Source organism: Lepisosteus oculatus, chromosome 5, assembly GCF_040954835.1.
Source record: "Lepisosteus oculatus isolate fLepOcu1 chromosome 5, fLepOcu1.hap2, whole genome shotgun sequence".
Classification (NCBI taxonomy): domain Eukaryota; kingdom Metazoa; phylum Chordata; class Actinopteri; order Semionotiformes; family Lepisosteidae; genus Lepisosteus; species Lepisosteus oculatus.
The window spans coordinates 12,536,792-12,550,037 of record NC_090700.1 but is presented as its reverse complement, the minus strand read 5'-3'; the positions used below and the strand labels follow the sequence as shown (position 1 = coordinate 12,550,037).

Here is a 13,246-nt window from a genome sequence, read left to right as displayed (position 1 = left end):
TGCAACGAAAGTAGATCTCAGAATCACTGAAAACCGATTCAGGGGGTCACCTAACTGCTTCAGTTTTGTTTAAATCCATGCTACATCCAAACAATGAATAAAATCGTTGTTACAATAACTCGCAGCCTTAAAGCAGCGGTGGTATGCATACGCCCTACTCCCACACATGTGTTATCCTCATAAATATTCGGTAGCCTACAGTCACAAGGATTTAACTCCGAGCCGTTCATCATACTACTACTGTTGGTATTATTATTCCCTGGTTCTTTTTGATACGTATATGAAAGCTGTGCTGTATGCGTGTGTAAAGCCTCCAACTGTGATATCTTTTAATAATAAAAATTTAAATACTTTGGAATTCGACAGTCGTTGTTCACGGTAGTTTACATATTGTTTTAGCACCGTGGAAATTCCAGTAAAAATGCATCGCCTGGTATCTAACCGAAGGGCGCTGACGCCCTCTGGTGAGAAGTCTTTCCCCCCCAAAACATGGTCTTAATATTGGACTCGGAAGACGTAGATGGAGGATTCACTGTGCTCACCTGTGAATCTGATGTTTATGTTGACTGCCATACAAAGTCAAATCCTTACTGGATTGTAGAGCCTTGATAATACCTTAGCTCTAAAAATGTAACTTTTGTTTTTTCAAGCTACGATAACGTAAATTTGTTCTTAACTTTTTAAGAAAGTTAAGTTCGTTTTTAAAACAACAAAGGGGATGATATTTTTTCAAACTTAAAATGGGCTATAAATGAAGTAGCACCTAAGTCGGTGAAATGTTAATGATAACATTTAAAAGGGTCAGTTTTCACGGGCAAGCCCGTTATTCTGGATGTTTTAGTTCGTAACAGTCATGCATTTTGCCTAATCCAGACATAACTAATTCTACACTGCCAACAAACATTATTTATAACTGTCTTGCCAGGGATTCTCTTCGGACCAATTTTACGTTTAGTTTGGGGGGCTAGAGAGGGAAAGGATAGCTGGTAGATGGAAAAAAAGTGGTTTAGCAATTCAGTCACGTGACGGCGCTGCGGAAGCAGTGAAGTTTTTCGGTGGATTTTCTTTTTTTAAAACTACTCCCACGAAAACAAGCGTGAGAAAATGACCGCATCCTTAAGTGCTCTGCAGAAATCAGATCCCTGGCACGTTTCTTTGGAATACCGCTAAATTACAAATAAAACCAAGACATTTTAGCTGGCGTGCAAGCAGGTAAGAAATCGGCGTTTTGCAAATGTTTTTTTTTTCCCAGTACTCAAATAACTACTCATTTGGAAGAAAGCTGCCATCCAGCGCTGGAACGGTGCTTCATTGTTTATTGTTAAGTATAACGTTTATGTGATAAAATGTTTCAGTCGTGCATTATTGCAGTCTTTTATTTGATCTTTAGTAATCTCTATTTGTTCACAGATTAAAATAAACACTATCGTGGTTATTTAGCTTGCTTGTGTTTCGTATTTATGATGATCAACTAACTGCGCGTCGCTTTTGAAAACTTCTGCCCATTTCAGACCTCTAGGTATCCCTACGTGTTTAATTATGATAGGTTTTCCAAGCTACTTTTAGAGTGTATTGTGTATGCAGTGTTGCTTTTAAAGAACAAAACATTGAGGGAGATTTGTTTATTTGCTGCCTTACCAGACTAATATTTTAATGCGACGAGTTCCTGTATTTCTTTATCCCAGATTTAGCGTTTTAACTTTTTTCTTCGGTCGCTTTACCCAGGCCGGTCAGTCTAACTATACTGCAATACCAATACGTGAGTAGAAAGTATTTCAAAACATCTAAACTGTTTATGTATTACATTAAATCTGTGTTTATTTTTTTATCATGCTGGTCAGACTGCAATGTCATTATGCTGACATAATTGAACGTTTTCCGTGAATCGTTCACGGCTCATTTTCTTTTCAAATAAAGCAGCTGCAGTAGTACAGCTACTGTTCGGATCTCTGGCTCTTTTCTAAAAGCGAAATTCTGTTTAACATACGCAGCTACGCCAGTGAGAAGCCTCTAGACAGTCATTAAGTACAACACTTGGCAGGACTGTATGCTAGTGTTGACATATTTCAATATAATACTACTACTAATAGTAATGGGAATGAAATCGAAAACCCTTTGTCTTATATTTCAAGTTTGTTTTAAAGCTCTTTACTGCCTGCTTCAATGGAAGCCTTTGAAGCATGTAGTTGTAATTATGAAAAATAATATTTTCTTTTACACCCTGTTGGACTTCGCCAGTGTATGGCCTATTTTATCGGTCTAAAAAATATAGTAGAGAGATTTCCATGTTGTTCACAGTCTTCATCGTTGCCCTACAAAAATATCAGAAAACGGCATGTTCTACAGTGATTCTATAGTCACAAGGACTGAAAAGTAGTTTAAGACCAGGTCTTTTTTTAGTGTAGCATGCTATGAGAAAGAAGACCGCTGAAAGTTACCTCATGTGCAATTTCAATATCAGACCTGACTAATGTGTCAGTTCAGACGCTCTCAAAGGTTGACATGAACTGGTTGGTGAAAGAAATACAGGAAATCCAGTTCTGGCTGTGAGAAACTGATGAGCTGCTACTGTATGTACACATACTGTACATGTTTCCATGACTCTTTTGGATTTTTTGCGGTCACTAATCGGGTTTGAGCCATTGGGGATTGCAAGCCACCTTTATCGATTTTGTTCCATTTCAACTTGAATCGCTGGCTGTGATCTCCTGTTCCAACTTACCCTAACCCTGCTCCATTTTCCCACTGGATTCATCTTCTGAAATTGTCCCTCTCCCAGAATCCCCCAGAGTGTCAGGTGTGATGCTAACGACAGCTTGCAGCCTTCGTGTTCTTGTTTTTGTAGTGATACAGCAGTTTTCCGTGAGGTTACAAGATGGGTTGTGTGTTCATTTTATTCTGTATGATTGGTTTCCCCGGCACACTTGACTTTATGATAAATATGCAACACATCCATTTCAATAGAATTGCTCACTCCATCAGCAGTGCTGGTGTAGAAAATGTGAGGAATGTAAGCTGAAGAAGTACCAAGACCATTCGTTGTGGTGGTTGATAGTTGTGGTATCTGTGTCTTACTTTTTATAAAGCAATTTAATAGCACAGAACACACCACTTTCTGTTATCTGTGTATACAATGGACATGCTTGACATTCTACAATGTCATGTTTATGTCTTTCTCTTCAATGAGCTTTTTCAGATTTTTCATAAAATGTCTTTGTTTGGCCTACAACAGAATCAAATAAGCCAATGTGATTTTTGCTTAATTATGAGTTTTGAAATGAAATAAGCCATATGAAAATGTTAGTGTCTGTTCTAAAAACACACACTTTGCAACCCCAACCACTTGTTTTGTATCTTTTATGTACATACACTATTTTTTCACAACAGTTTATGTAAGTTTGATGTTTTCACTGGTTTAGCTGCTGCAGTTTGCACAGGAAGGGACACAGGCACACGCAGTTTGTGTATGAAGTTGTTGTGCACTGTAACACATGGATGCCCTTGAAAGGAAACTGCTTTTCATTTTTTTTCCTCAAAGTGGTGACTCAAAAACAGTCAAAATAGAAAATTGATGAAAGCTCCCAATGTTAATAAAACTGAGTTTCTTACAACAGTGCTGTGGTTGGTTAACAACTTATTCATATTGAAATGGATTGGCTATCTAGTATATCATAAAAGCATTAGGAAAAAAACAAACGAGAGTAGGCTGTTTAGCCCATTTGGTAGATAACAGCCAATTAATCCAAAGACCTCATATGGCCATGATTTGAAAGAGGCCAGGTTGTCGGCTTCAACAAAACACTGTAACCTTGCTTACTGAATAGATAGTTCCACACTCCCACAGTCCTTTGCGTGAAGTTCTCCATTTTCTCTGTTCAAATGTACTTCCACCAGTGGTTAATTAGCTTACAATCAGTGGTATATAACTGCCCTTTATCATCATGATTATTGACGAAAGTCAGCACTTACATCTGAATGATATAATTGCATCTCACACAGCTTTAAAGCTGCAGAGGTCATTTAATTGTTCATTAATAATCAATTAAGTATCATGAAATCTGACACTGATTTGTACTGCTCCCTTAGCACATGCACACAGTACATTTCCAGAACTCCTAACAACCTTATATGCTCATTTGGAGAACGTTTATTTGAACTGAAACTTTGTTTCAAGAATTATTTTAAAGATGCTTCTAACATGCCTTACTTCTCTTTATCGTTTGAAGTGGATACTTCCTGTTTGAAAACATTCTCTGTTACTTCTTATATCTGCATGTTGCGAGTGGTGATCTAATCACTCCATGATCTGAAGATGCAGTAGGGAAAAGTAAGAAAAAGCTTTTGCTAAGCATATTGAATTTAGATCATGGTGTTATTTGGCCACTAATGGTGTGGAGCAGTTTTTTTTGTGATAATACAGCTTCAGATTAACATCAAACAGATTGAAAAAGATGTGCATTAAAGACCACCAATGCCAAACCGCAAAGCATATGCACATGCCAACTCCCTTTAAACAATTTTCAAAAAAGCCCTCTTTCTTTTGCAGTCTCTTGTGGTGAAGAAGTTTTCTAAACACGCAGCTAGAAGTTTTTGTATGCATGGAGATTTGTAGAAAGTATCTGATCAGTCAAGAATAAAGAGTGAGTTTTTGTTCAAGTGTTATAGTTTTAAAAGATCCAAGTAAAATTGTATGGTGCTGCAGTGAAATTGTAAGGCCAAAATGGATTTTTAAGACTTGGAAAGGAAAAAATGTTTCATGGAATTACCTAGTACAGTAATCCTCACTCCTGTGCATGGAGAATCATGGTGTGGCAGGTTTTATAGGGAACTGAGAGTACTTAATGAGTGAAAATCTTGAAGTAGTTGTAATATACACCAATGAAGTCAGTATCTGAATCAATCATGTTGTTAGGAGTTTATATAGAGAACCAGAAGACCCTGTGGCTCTCCAAGGCCAGCAGTAAAGATCACTAACCTGATTGGTGCTTTGTGCCATTTCTGAAATGGCACACTGTTGTTCTTTGGAGTCAGGAAAATAAAATCATACTGCTATAACACAGAAAATAAACCCTTTGTGACTCTATAAACGGTGTCCTGAAAGATTTATATAATACTTTACTCTCTCATTTTTGTTTTGCAGTAATGAAAAGTCATGTGTAAACATATTGCAGTTGGAATTGGGTTCAAATGGGGTTCTCTCCTGTAGTAAATCTGAGGCTTTTCTAGGTTTTGTTTCAGTGAATATTATTAGCCAGTGTCTCTTCTCCGTGTTTACTTTAAAATCATCACAAAGCTGCAGGAGTCCCCATCAGCAGTATGAAGGTGAGCAAATTATTACCCAGTTAAATTAATGAGATCTATCTATCAACAAACAACTGTGAACTCTAAGGCCTGGCATTTAAGACTCATGAATTAGCCTAGAGAATAATGAGCAAGGCACAGGAACAGCAAATGAATACATAATGTGGAGGAGTACATTGTACAGTGTCCCTAATTTCTTGTGTGTATATTTATTACACCATTTCCAGTTTTTGTAGGAGAGTGAAAGTGTATGGTTACCTCCATGTGCCCATAAATTGGGTATTGTAGTTTAATTGGAATTGGGTGTGGTGTAAGGGTGTTGATGCAAAATCCTGACCCTTCTGTGTTTCTGCTCTTTTTTTCTATTTTGATTTTTTTTTGTCCTTCCCAGAAAATCCAATCAGTCAAAACCTTTATTGGTTTATACTATCCCAGCATGTCACTGTGTCTGAAATCATCCCCTGTGGTTCTCCCAAGATATCCCACACGAAGCAGTGAGCTTTACAGCGTGTCAGCAGTGATTCACCCAGTAGATCCTGGAAGAGGCCAGAGTTCAGTATGTTGTGAAACCTGTAACAGCATGTGAAGGGCTGAGTCAGGCCTAGAGGCTGATTATTCATGGTGCCTTCGTGTGTGAATAGCCCCAGTGGAATGCATGCTTCTAGGCTTGAGGTCGTGGTTTGTCGGGAGTATGTGTGTTTGGGGCTGGGGAGGGGGTGTGGGGAAAAATGAGGGGAGTATTGTAGCTAGTCTCCACACCACACACTGTAGTCAAGCTGCTTTGTAGAGAATAAGGTACAGTATAACTTTTCCTGTGCAGAAAAGTTTTTTGAAAGTTGTACAAAGAATCTGCTTTAATCAAACATTACAACTCAATTGGTATGCTATACTGTGATGCAATTCCTGCCCTGAATGGGCCATGTCTGTTCTTAATGACCATTAGTCATTAGACTAACCATATTACACTGGCACTTTTCAGGATTTTTAAAGCTATTGATGATTTAAATAAGCCTGGAAAACCTACTGAAGTATCACACCTGGGGAGCAGCTGAGGTAGCACAAGTGAATCTCTTCCTGACTGGTAAACAGAATGATGAGACACTCTTTTGTAAAATAATTGGGCTGTATGAAGTGAAGTTTATGTGATCCTTCCAAGAATGAGTAGCCCTTATCCCCCAGTCATGTGAAATGTGCCATCTACCCTAGCTGTCTTTATCAGGACTGTCTAAATTAGTGACTTAGCAAGACAGTCACATAGGTTTAAAACCCCTGTAAGGAAACACAACATGGTCAGTGCAGTAACATGTAGTACTTGTGTGGCTTTCTGTGGTGTATGGTGAGGACCCCTACAAAACCATACAGTATTTACTGTGCCGCTGCTAGTTTTACTTTGAAGACGTTGGAATGGGGAGCTGTGTTAGTGTGTGTTGTCTGAAAAGGAACAGGTAAATGTTAATTTCACAGTAAAAGGTATTTTCTGCTTTTCAGCATGGAATTAACCTACTCAAAGTTTTACTATGGCCTGTGCAAAGGTCAAAGGGCATACATTGCTCTGTAAATTGTATGTAATTTTGCGTAGTCAAGTGAAATTCTTGAAGTAGAAATAAATATACTGTATATAGGTCACACAGATTTATCCACTTTTCTTTACTAGCTATGCCTTCATGCTGCCCTCACAGAAAAAACTTTTTATTGTTTGTTTAGGAGAAAACCTTGAATTTTCAGATTTAGAGTAGAAACAGCTTTTAGCCCTGTGACTGCTTAGAGCTGATTTTCTTATGTTGAAAAAATGATTCTGAAGTATTAAAAATGATTCTGAAGTATTAGTGCAGAGAATAATGCAGAGCGAGAGAATGTACCCTTATCTTGAGGCCTCCGTATTTGTGCGAGCTCTTTCTGATGGAACACTACCTTAACTGTACCTTTAACAAGGATTTGAAACAGAGACTTTGAGTTACCACAGTTTTCTCAGATGCAACCACTGTCCCATACGGCTGCAAACACACTTTGGAGTGAGGAATTTCACTTCTTGGTGGGAGATCTACTGTATTCCCCTGTAAAGATTCTGCAGGTTGCATGGGCCTGGCTGTGGTCTCTGTAGCGTTCTCTTTTTTTTTTCAGTGCTGTTCATAAAATTCTTACAGTGTTAATCTCTTAATCTCACTGCAAGTGCTGAGTGTTTTGCAACCTCTATATTCCACCCTTTCAAAAATCACGACGGAGTACATCTTTTCTTCTTGTCACTTAGTCTTATCTTGTGCATCTATTACCCTGTGTGCTATTTGAGTAAAAAAACAGTTTTTTTCACCGATGTAGCAACTCATTTTGGTTTTGGTTTGAAGATTTTTTTTCCTCTGTTCCAGCTTTTTTCTTAACATTCAAATAGCACATACAAAGTCTCTTAACCTATTGCATGTGAATACTAATTGTGTATGAATATTGGTCCAGATTTACAGTGTTCAGGTGGGCAATTTGTAAATTGCACTGCACTGCGTTTACTCACAGAAAAAGTAATGTTTTTCTTCGACAGTTTGATGCGACCATATTTCTCATACTTCTGTCAGATGCAAACTTACTCAAGGAAACTCATCAATCAGATTTTAGAGCAGGGAACTAAACTCCAGGTTTGGGTCACAGAATTCAGCAGGTTTCGTCTACGTACTAAATATCTATTAAAGTTTATACATTCAGCCTTTGTCTTTACTGTTTCTGGTTATTAAAAATTGTAGTTCTGTAGTTCTTAATAAGAACAATCTGTTCGGTTGATACTTTGCAAAATGTCCAAATATTTATACACTGTTGCCTCTCTTGTAGTGATGCAGTGGTTTTGAATATCAAATCCAAATATTTGAATGTGGCTGTTTAAGGGATATTTTATTTTGAAAGCTAAAAAAGTGATACATTTCAAATTGATGACCTCGTCATAGAAATGTAGAAGTTCCTTATGTAAAAAAACAGTATATGCATTCTGTAATTAAATTAGAACCAAGCAGAAATGCTTACTATTTGTGTGAAATGTCTGTTAGTCTTACCTTGTTGCGGATACTGAGCCTGTTTTTGCCATTAAGAAATGAATCCAGTATACTTTAAAAGATGTATTTGTATTAAAAGGCTGATTTTTCATATGAAAGAAAGTTTTCTTATTTTTAGCAGGTATTTCACAAAATCAAAATGGTGTCTGCTCATGTTGCTCAAATAGTGAATGGGATTCTCAAAGCCAGACAAATATGTTTGGGTTTCTCTTTATTGATCTGAGACTTTAAACAGAGTATTAATCTGGTAAAAGTTAGATTTTCCTGAGTAACATTTGTTCAGGGACTTCTAGGTGGAGCTTGACCTTTGATATTTTTTCTCTTAGAAGATTTATCTGATCCAGTTGCTCTTTTTACAGAGTTATGTACTGTAGCTCTCCTTTACGTAGATCAACCTGCTAAGGCCTTAGTTGTGAAGATTTATCAGTATTTTAAAATATACTGTTGGGGTCAATTAAAGGTGATTGGAAGCGTTTTGGGAAAATAAGAAAATTAGAAAGGATGCACTCTAGATGAGTGTTTTTGGCCCATCTTGCTTGTTTGGTAGTTTAGTTGCTAAGTGAAATTAGACTTTCTTCCAGGCATTTCTTAAAAATGCCTATGGTTTGGGCTGTGACCACCTGCCTGGGATGTTGTTCCAGATACCCATGGTTCTCCCCTCTCTGGTTAAATGAATGAAGGACATTTTATGAGACAGGATTCTTTCAACATCCACTGCCAAATATATAATAACATTGTTGTGGAGTCAGTCATTTCACATTCAACCTTCCTGTATGTGCCTTGATAGCGGTTATTTTGAGAGAAAACCTTGTTATTGCTAGAGCTTATTTTGTAATACTCTGGTCAGATTCCAGGGTGTAGCAGTGTGATTGTAAAGCTGTGAAGGGTCTTTGTGTTCTCCCCATTAAATAGCAGAACTTCCAGTGTCCAAGACGTGATGCTGTGGGGGCTTCAGTAATTACCTTTGATATCTTGGGCCCCATACAGTGGGGCTGAATTATTTTTCAATAGAGCTATATTGCATTGAGGCAGGAGATTATGCGCTATGCAGAATAATTCATAATTTATGTGCAAAATACTTATTTTTTTTTCTAAAACACTCACCAATGTCAGATGTCAACATATTCTTTTCATACAGTTGGGGGTGAGGGTAATTGCAGCGATGTAGGAGGCTTTTATAAAGACAAGCTGATTGGTCAGCTTCTGTTTTTATTTTGTCTTTTCGACACTGGCTGAAAACAGCGAGTTAGGAACGGGGGTGGAGGAGAGGGAGGGGGCTGTGCTGCAGAAATGTGTTGCTAGGCTGTGGGTTCCCTTGTTAATTGTTTACTCTTTTTGTGAGCAGCAAAATGCCTTATTGTTTGTGAGCTCACAGAGAGATGATTATCGCTGGGGAAAGGCAGACCTCTAACTGGGGTGACCCACAATTCAAGGTTTTATCTGCACATGTAAGAAGTGAAGCAGGGGGTGGCCTTTCCGGTCAGAAGAACAAAATAATCTTTTACAAGGGTCAGAAGCAAGAAAAATGTAAAGGAACAAGTTAAAGTGTATGCCATGCTGAAAAGAGAAGAAGAGAAACAATGTTTCGGCTGTGGAGCCACACTGGAAGAAGGCTCTACAGCCGAAATGTTTCTTTTCTTCTCTTTCCAGCATGGATTAAAAATGTACTTGTTCCTTTGCAGCCTACGCATGCTGACACAGCTACCTACTGTACCTTGAACTACTTTAGAAACGTACCCTGGTTTGTTTCACTTTGGTGTGATGTGTCTTGAGCTGACCAGCGTTATGATTAAATGTGGTGTGTAGTTTAACGGCAATAAACGCTGTAGTTCCATGTGCTTGTGCAGAAGTTTAATAGTTCTGAAGAGGAGGCTGGGGGATGTTGTGTATTTGAGGTACTGTTATGATGTCCTTTGGGTTTTGATCAAGTGTGAAGTTTTTACTAAGTCACCCTATTGAGGGACCGCATTTGTGCATTCAGCTGTGAACAACTTCTTCCTCAATACTCAGAAAAAGGCTTAGCTCAAAGGGAAGGGAAGTTTTCTAAAGAGCTAGATTTAGAAAAAAAATGTTTGCATCTGTTTACCTAGAAATTACTGTATTCTTTTGTTGCTACATTGAAAGCTTCTGCATTGAAACAAATAGTGCAAATACACACAGAGACGCTGGTAATAATATGTAACAAATGAGAATGAAAGCTAAGAAGCTTTTCATTTCATGGGCAAGAAGACCAAAATCAAGAGAGAGCAGCCTCCGGTCTTCAGAACAGGTTTGTGATTAGGTACCGTAGACCTGAGCCTCTTTAAAAATTAGTCCTTCCTTGATTAGCAATAATTGCTTTCGTTTACGGAGCTGTTGACACAAAAGTATCTTTACGTTTTTTTTTTGTCCTTTTAGTTCCTCATAGGGTGAAATAAGGAAGCTGAGTACAGTATGGATATGAAGAGACTGATAGTACTGGGAGCAAGAGAAGGGGAGAGTTCTGTTAACAGTTTTTATCCGAAACTGGCTTTTTTCATGCTCTCTTCTGCCAGGGGGTTGCTGAGACTGCTAAAAAAGTTTGCCTGCCCTCAGGTAAAGACTGGTTTGTATATGGGCTTTAAAGACTAATAGAAACCACGTAACTTAGCTAGCATTGGCTAATAATTAAGGAACCTGTTAATGAATAACATATTACACCTAGACTTATAGAATAAACAAATTTTACAGATGTGATGGTCTTTCTTGTTTGTGTGTGTATTGTAGTTTATTTTTGCAGTTGAAAAACTCAGAGTTGCATGTAATTTGCATGTGTTTTTGTGGCTGATGTTTTCTAGCGCAATATCGTAAATTTAGCACCATTAGAACAGTCATCAGAAAATGCTGTTAGTCATCTTACAGTTTTCTTCCCATACTTTGGTTCTGAGATATAAAAAGTAAAAAAAAGTGAACTCTGTGGAAATACTTTTTTTATTTTGATAAAATAGATCATGTGTAACAGATTGCTGTATGAATAAAATTTCATTCTTAAATTGATCTTTTGTGTTTATTTTAAAAGCTGTTTGATATAATTAGTACTTTGCTGTATTCATTCATGTTTTGTTGTTAAAAAATACAATTTTGTTTAAAAATGTGAAGTTTGTGGTCATTTTAAATTTTATTGTGGTCTGTAATTATAATTAAATAGGTGCTGTTGTGTCACACTTTTTTCTGTCGTTGGTATGTTTCTGGGTTAGTTGGTGTATGATAGGAAAAGAAATGAAAATGTATTGACTCTCAGAAGGCCTTCAGAAGAGGAACTGTACTGTATGTTTCAAATAAAATAGCTAGTAAATTAATATATAAATTGTTTTAAAGATTAATGTTCAACTGGAATGGAACTTCAGAAATTACGACTGTGAGGTGAAAACACGTTTTCTGTGATATGCAACATTGCTTTCTGTAATTTTGCAGGTGTTATTACCTTGTCATGTTTGTTGAGCTGTTTTGAGCTAGTAATTCTCAAGTCTGGAGCAGATGAATGTGGTGACAGTGTTTAACAGAACTGCCCACAGTCTAGGTTTTGCAGGGCTGGAGTTATGGATATTTTACTGAAAATTGAAATGACATAAATAACGTCAAAGGATGTGTACTTTTCCTTGTAGTAGGTGAAAGCAGTAGAGTTCGTTTTAATTTTGTGGATAATATTGTACACTTTTCTGAACTAAGTTTTTTTTTTGGCTGAAGGGGATGTTTTGAAACATTGTGAAGTCCTGTTTTTTCTTTGCTGGTGTAGAAATGGAAGTTTTCATCTTCACCAGGAAGCAGATGAGGAAATTCTAAACAGACATTTTCCCCCAGACCACATTATTGTTTTTTAAATTTGAACAAACCTTACCTGATATTAGTCACTTTTATGGCGCATGTTGCTGATTTCCAGTTCACATGCAGATCTGTTGACGTATGTAGGTAGTTGTGCTTTATCGTTTTATACAGTGAGTGGTAAAAAACAAGCTTCTTGGAAAGATACTTGTCTTTAGTTTTTGGAGGATTATCCTGGAGATCTTGTGCCACTTTGGGAAAGAACACGTGGTAATTGAAGCCCGTGAGTTTGGAAAGTTTTTGGGCCCAAGAAGTTTTTTTTATAGAGCTCACACCAAAACCTCTTTTCCAGTCATCTTAGCACATGTCCATGTGATGCATAGATTGTTGATCTTCCGACGTCTCCCAAAATGTCTCTTCCCCAAAACATTTAGCCATTTCTGTCATTGGAATCGTCTTGTGAGTGGAAAGCTCTCAAGTGACATGAGCTTTATGACTCATGCAGCGGTGAATAATATAAACTATATTTAAACGTCTTTAGTAGGCAATGGAGATTTTATTGGAAATCAGTTATATTGCATTTTGGTGGTTAAAAAAAACGTTTTTCAGCACTGTATACAATATAGTTCCCCAACTCCATTTCACAAGTGAAGCATTGTTTTGGGGCAGAGGCAGGAGTAGTACTGTATGATTTTTTCGTGACAATTACAGCATTTTACTACAGTGGAACATTGTTAAAAGGTTTTGGGTTGGTCATGTGAATAAAAATAGGTTAATATAACTATTAAATGTACACATTTTCCTTTTTTAACTACAGAAGAAATAGGAAGTTCTTGAATTAAAATGGCATAATCAGCTCTTGAACAATGTTTTTTTTTATGCATAGAAGACAGTTATGCCCAATTTGCAAGCATGCAGAACTGCAAAACCAGTTATTTTGGGCTTGTGTATTTTTGGTACAAAGTGGTTAAAAGTCACTGTCATAATGTAGATGTGGTGTTTATTGCAAGTTACAAAACACTTAATTCTTTCTTTGAGCATTTTTATCTGGAGCTACTGAAAAGCCCACAGGTCTACAACAGGCTAACTAGTCTTGGAATACATTATAGGCAATATAGTTCTAAAAACTCCTA

At 37.3% G+C, this 13,246-nt stretch overlaps 1 protein-coding gene across 6 annotated transcripts in view; it reads left to right on the top strand.

The window, feature by feature from the left end:
* The first annotated feature begins 443 nt into the window (after positions 1-443).
* LOC102690463 (arf-GAP with Rho-GAP domain, ANK repeat and PH domain-containing protein 1) overlaps positions 444-13,246 on the top strand; it is an 80,274-nt gene continuing 67,471 nt past the window's right edge. For 3 of the 6 annotated variants that reach the window (XM_069190117.1, XM_015341577.2, XM_015341576.2), the window contains exon 1: positions 444-1,212. The gene's annotated coding sequence lies outside the window, so the exon portion shown is untranslated. Of the gene's footprint in view, positions 1,213-1,301; positions 1,321-10,735; positions 10,908-13,246 lie in introns of those variants that run through there. The other 3 variants (XM_069190118.1, XM_069190116.1, XM_069190115.1) reach the window with 3 other exon arrangements.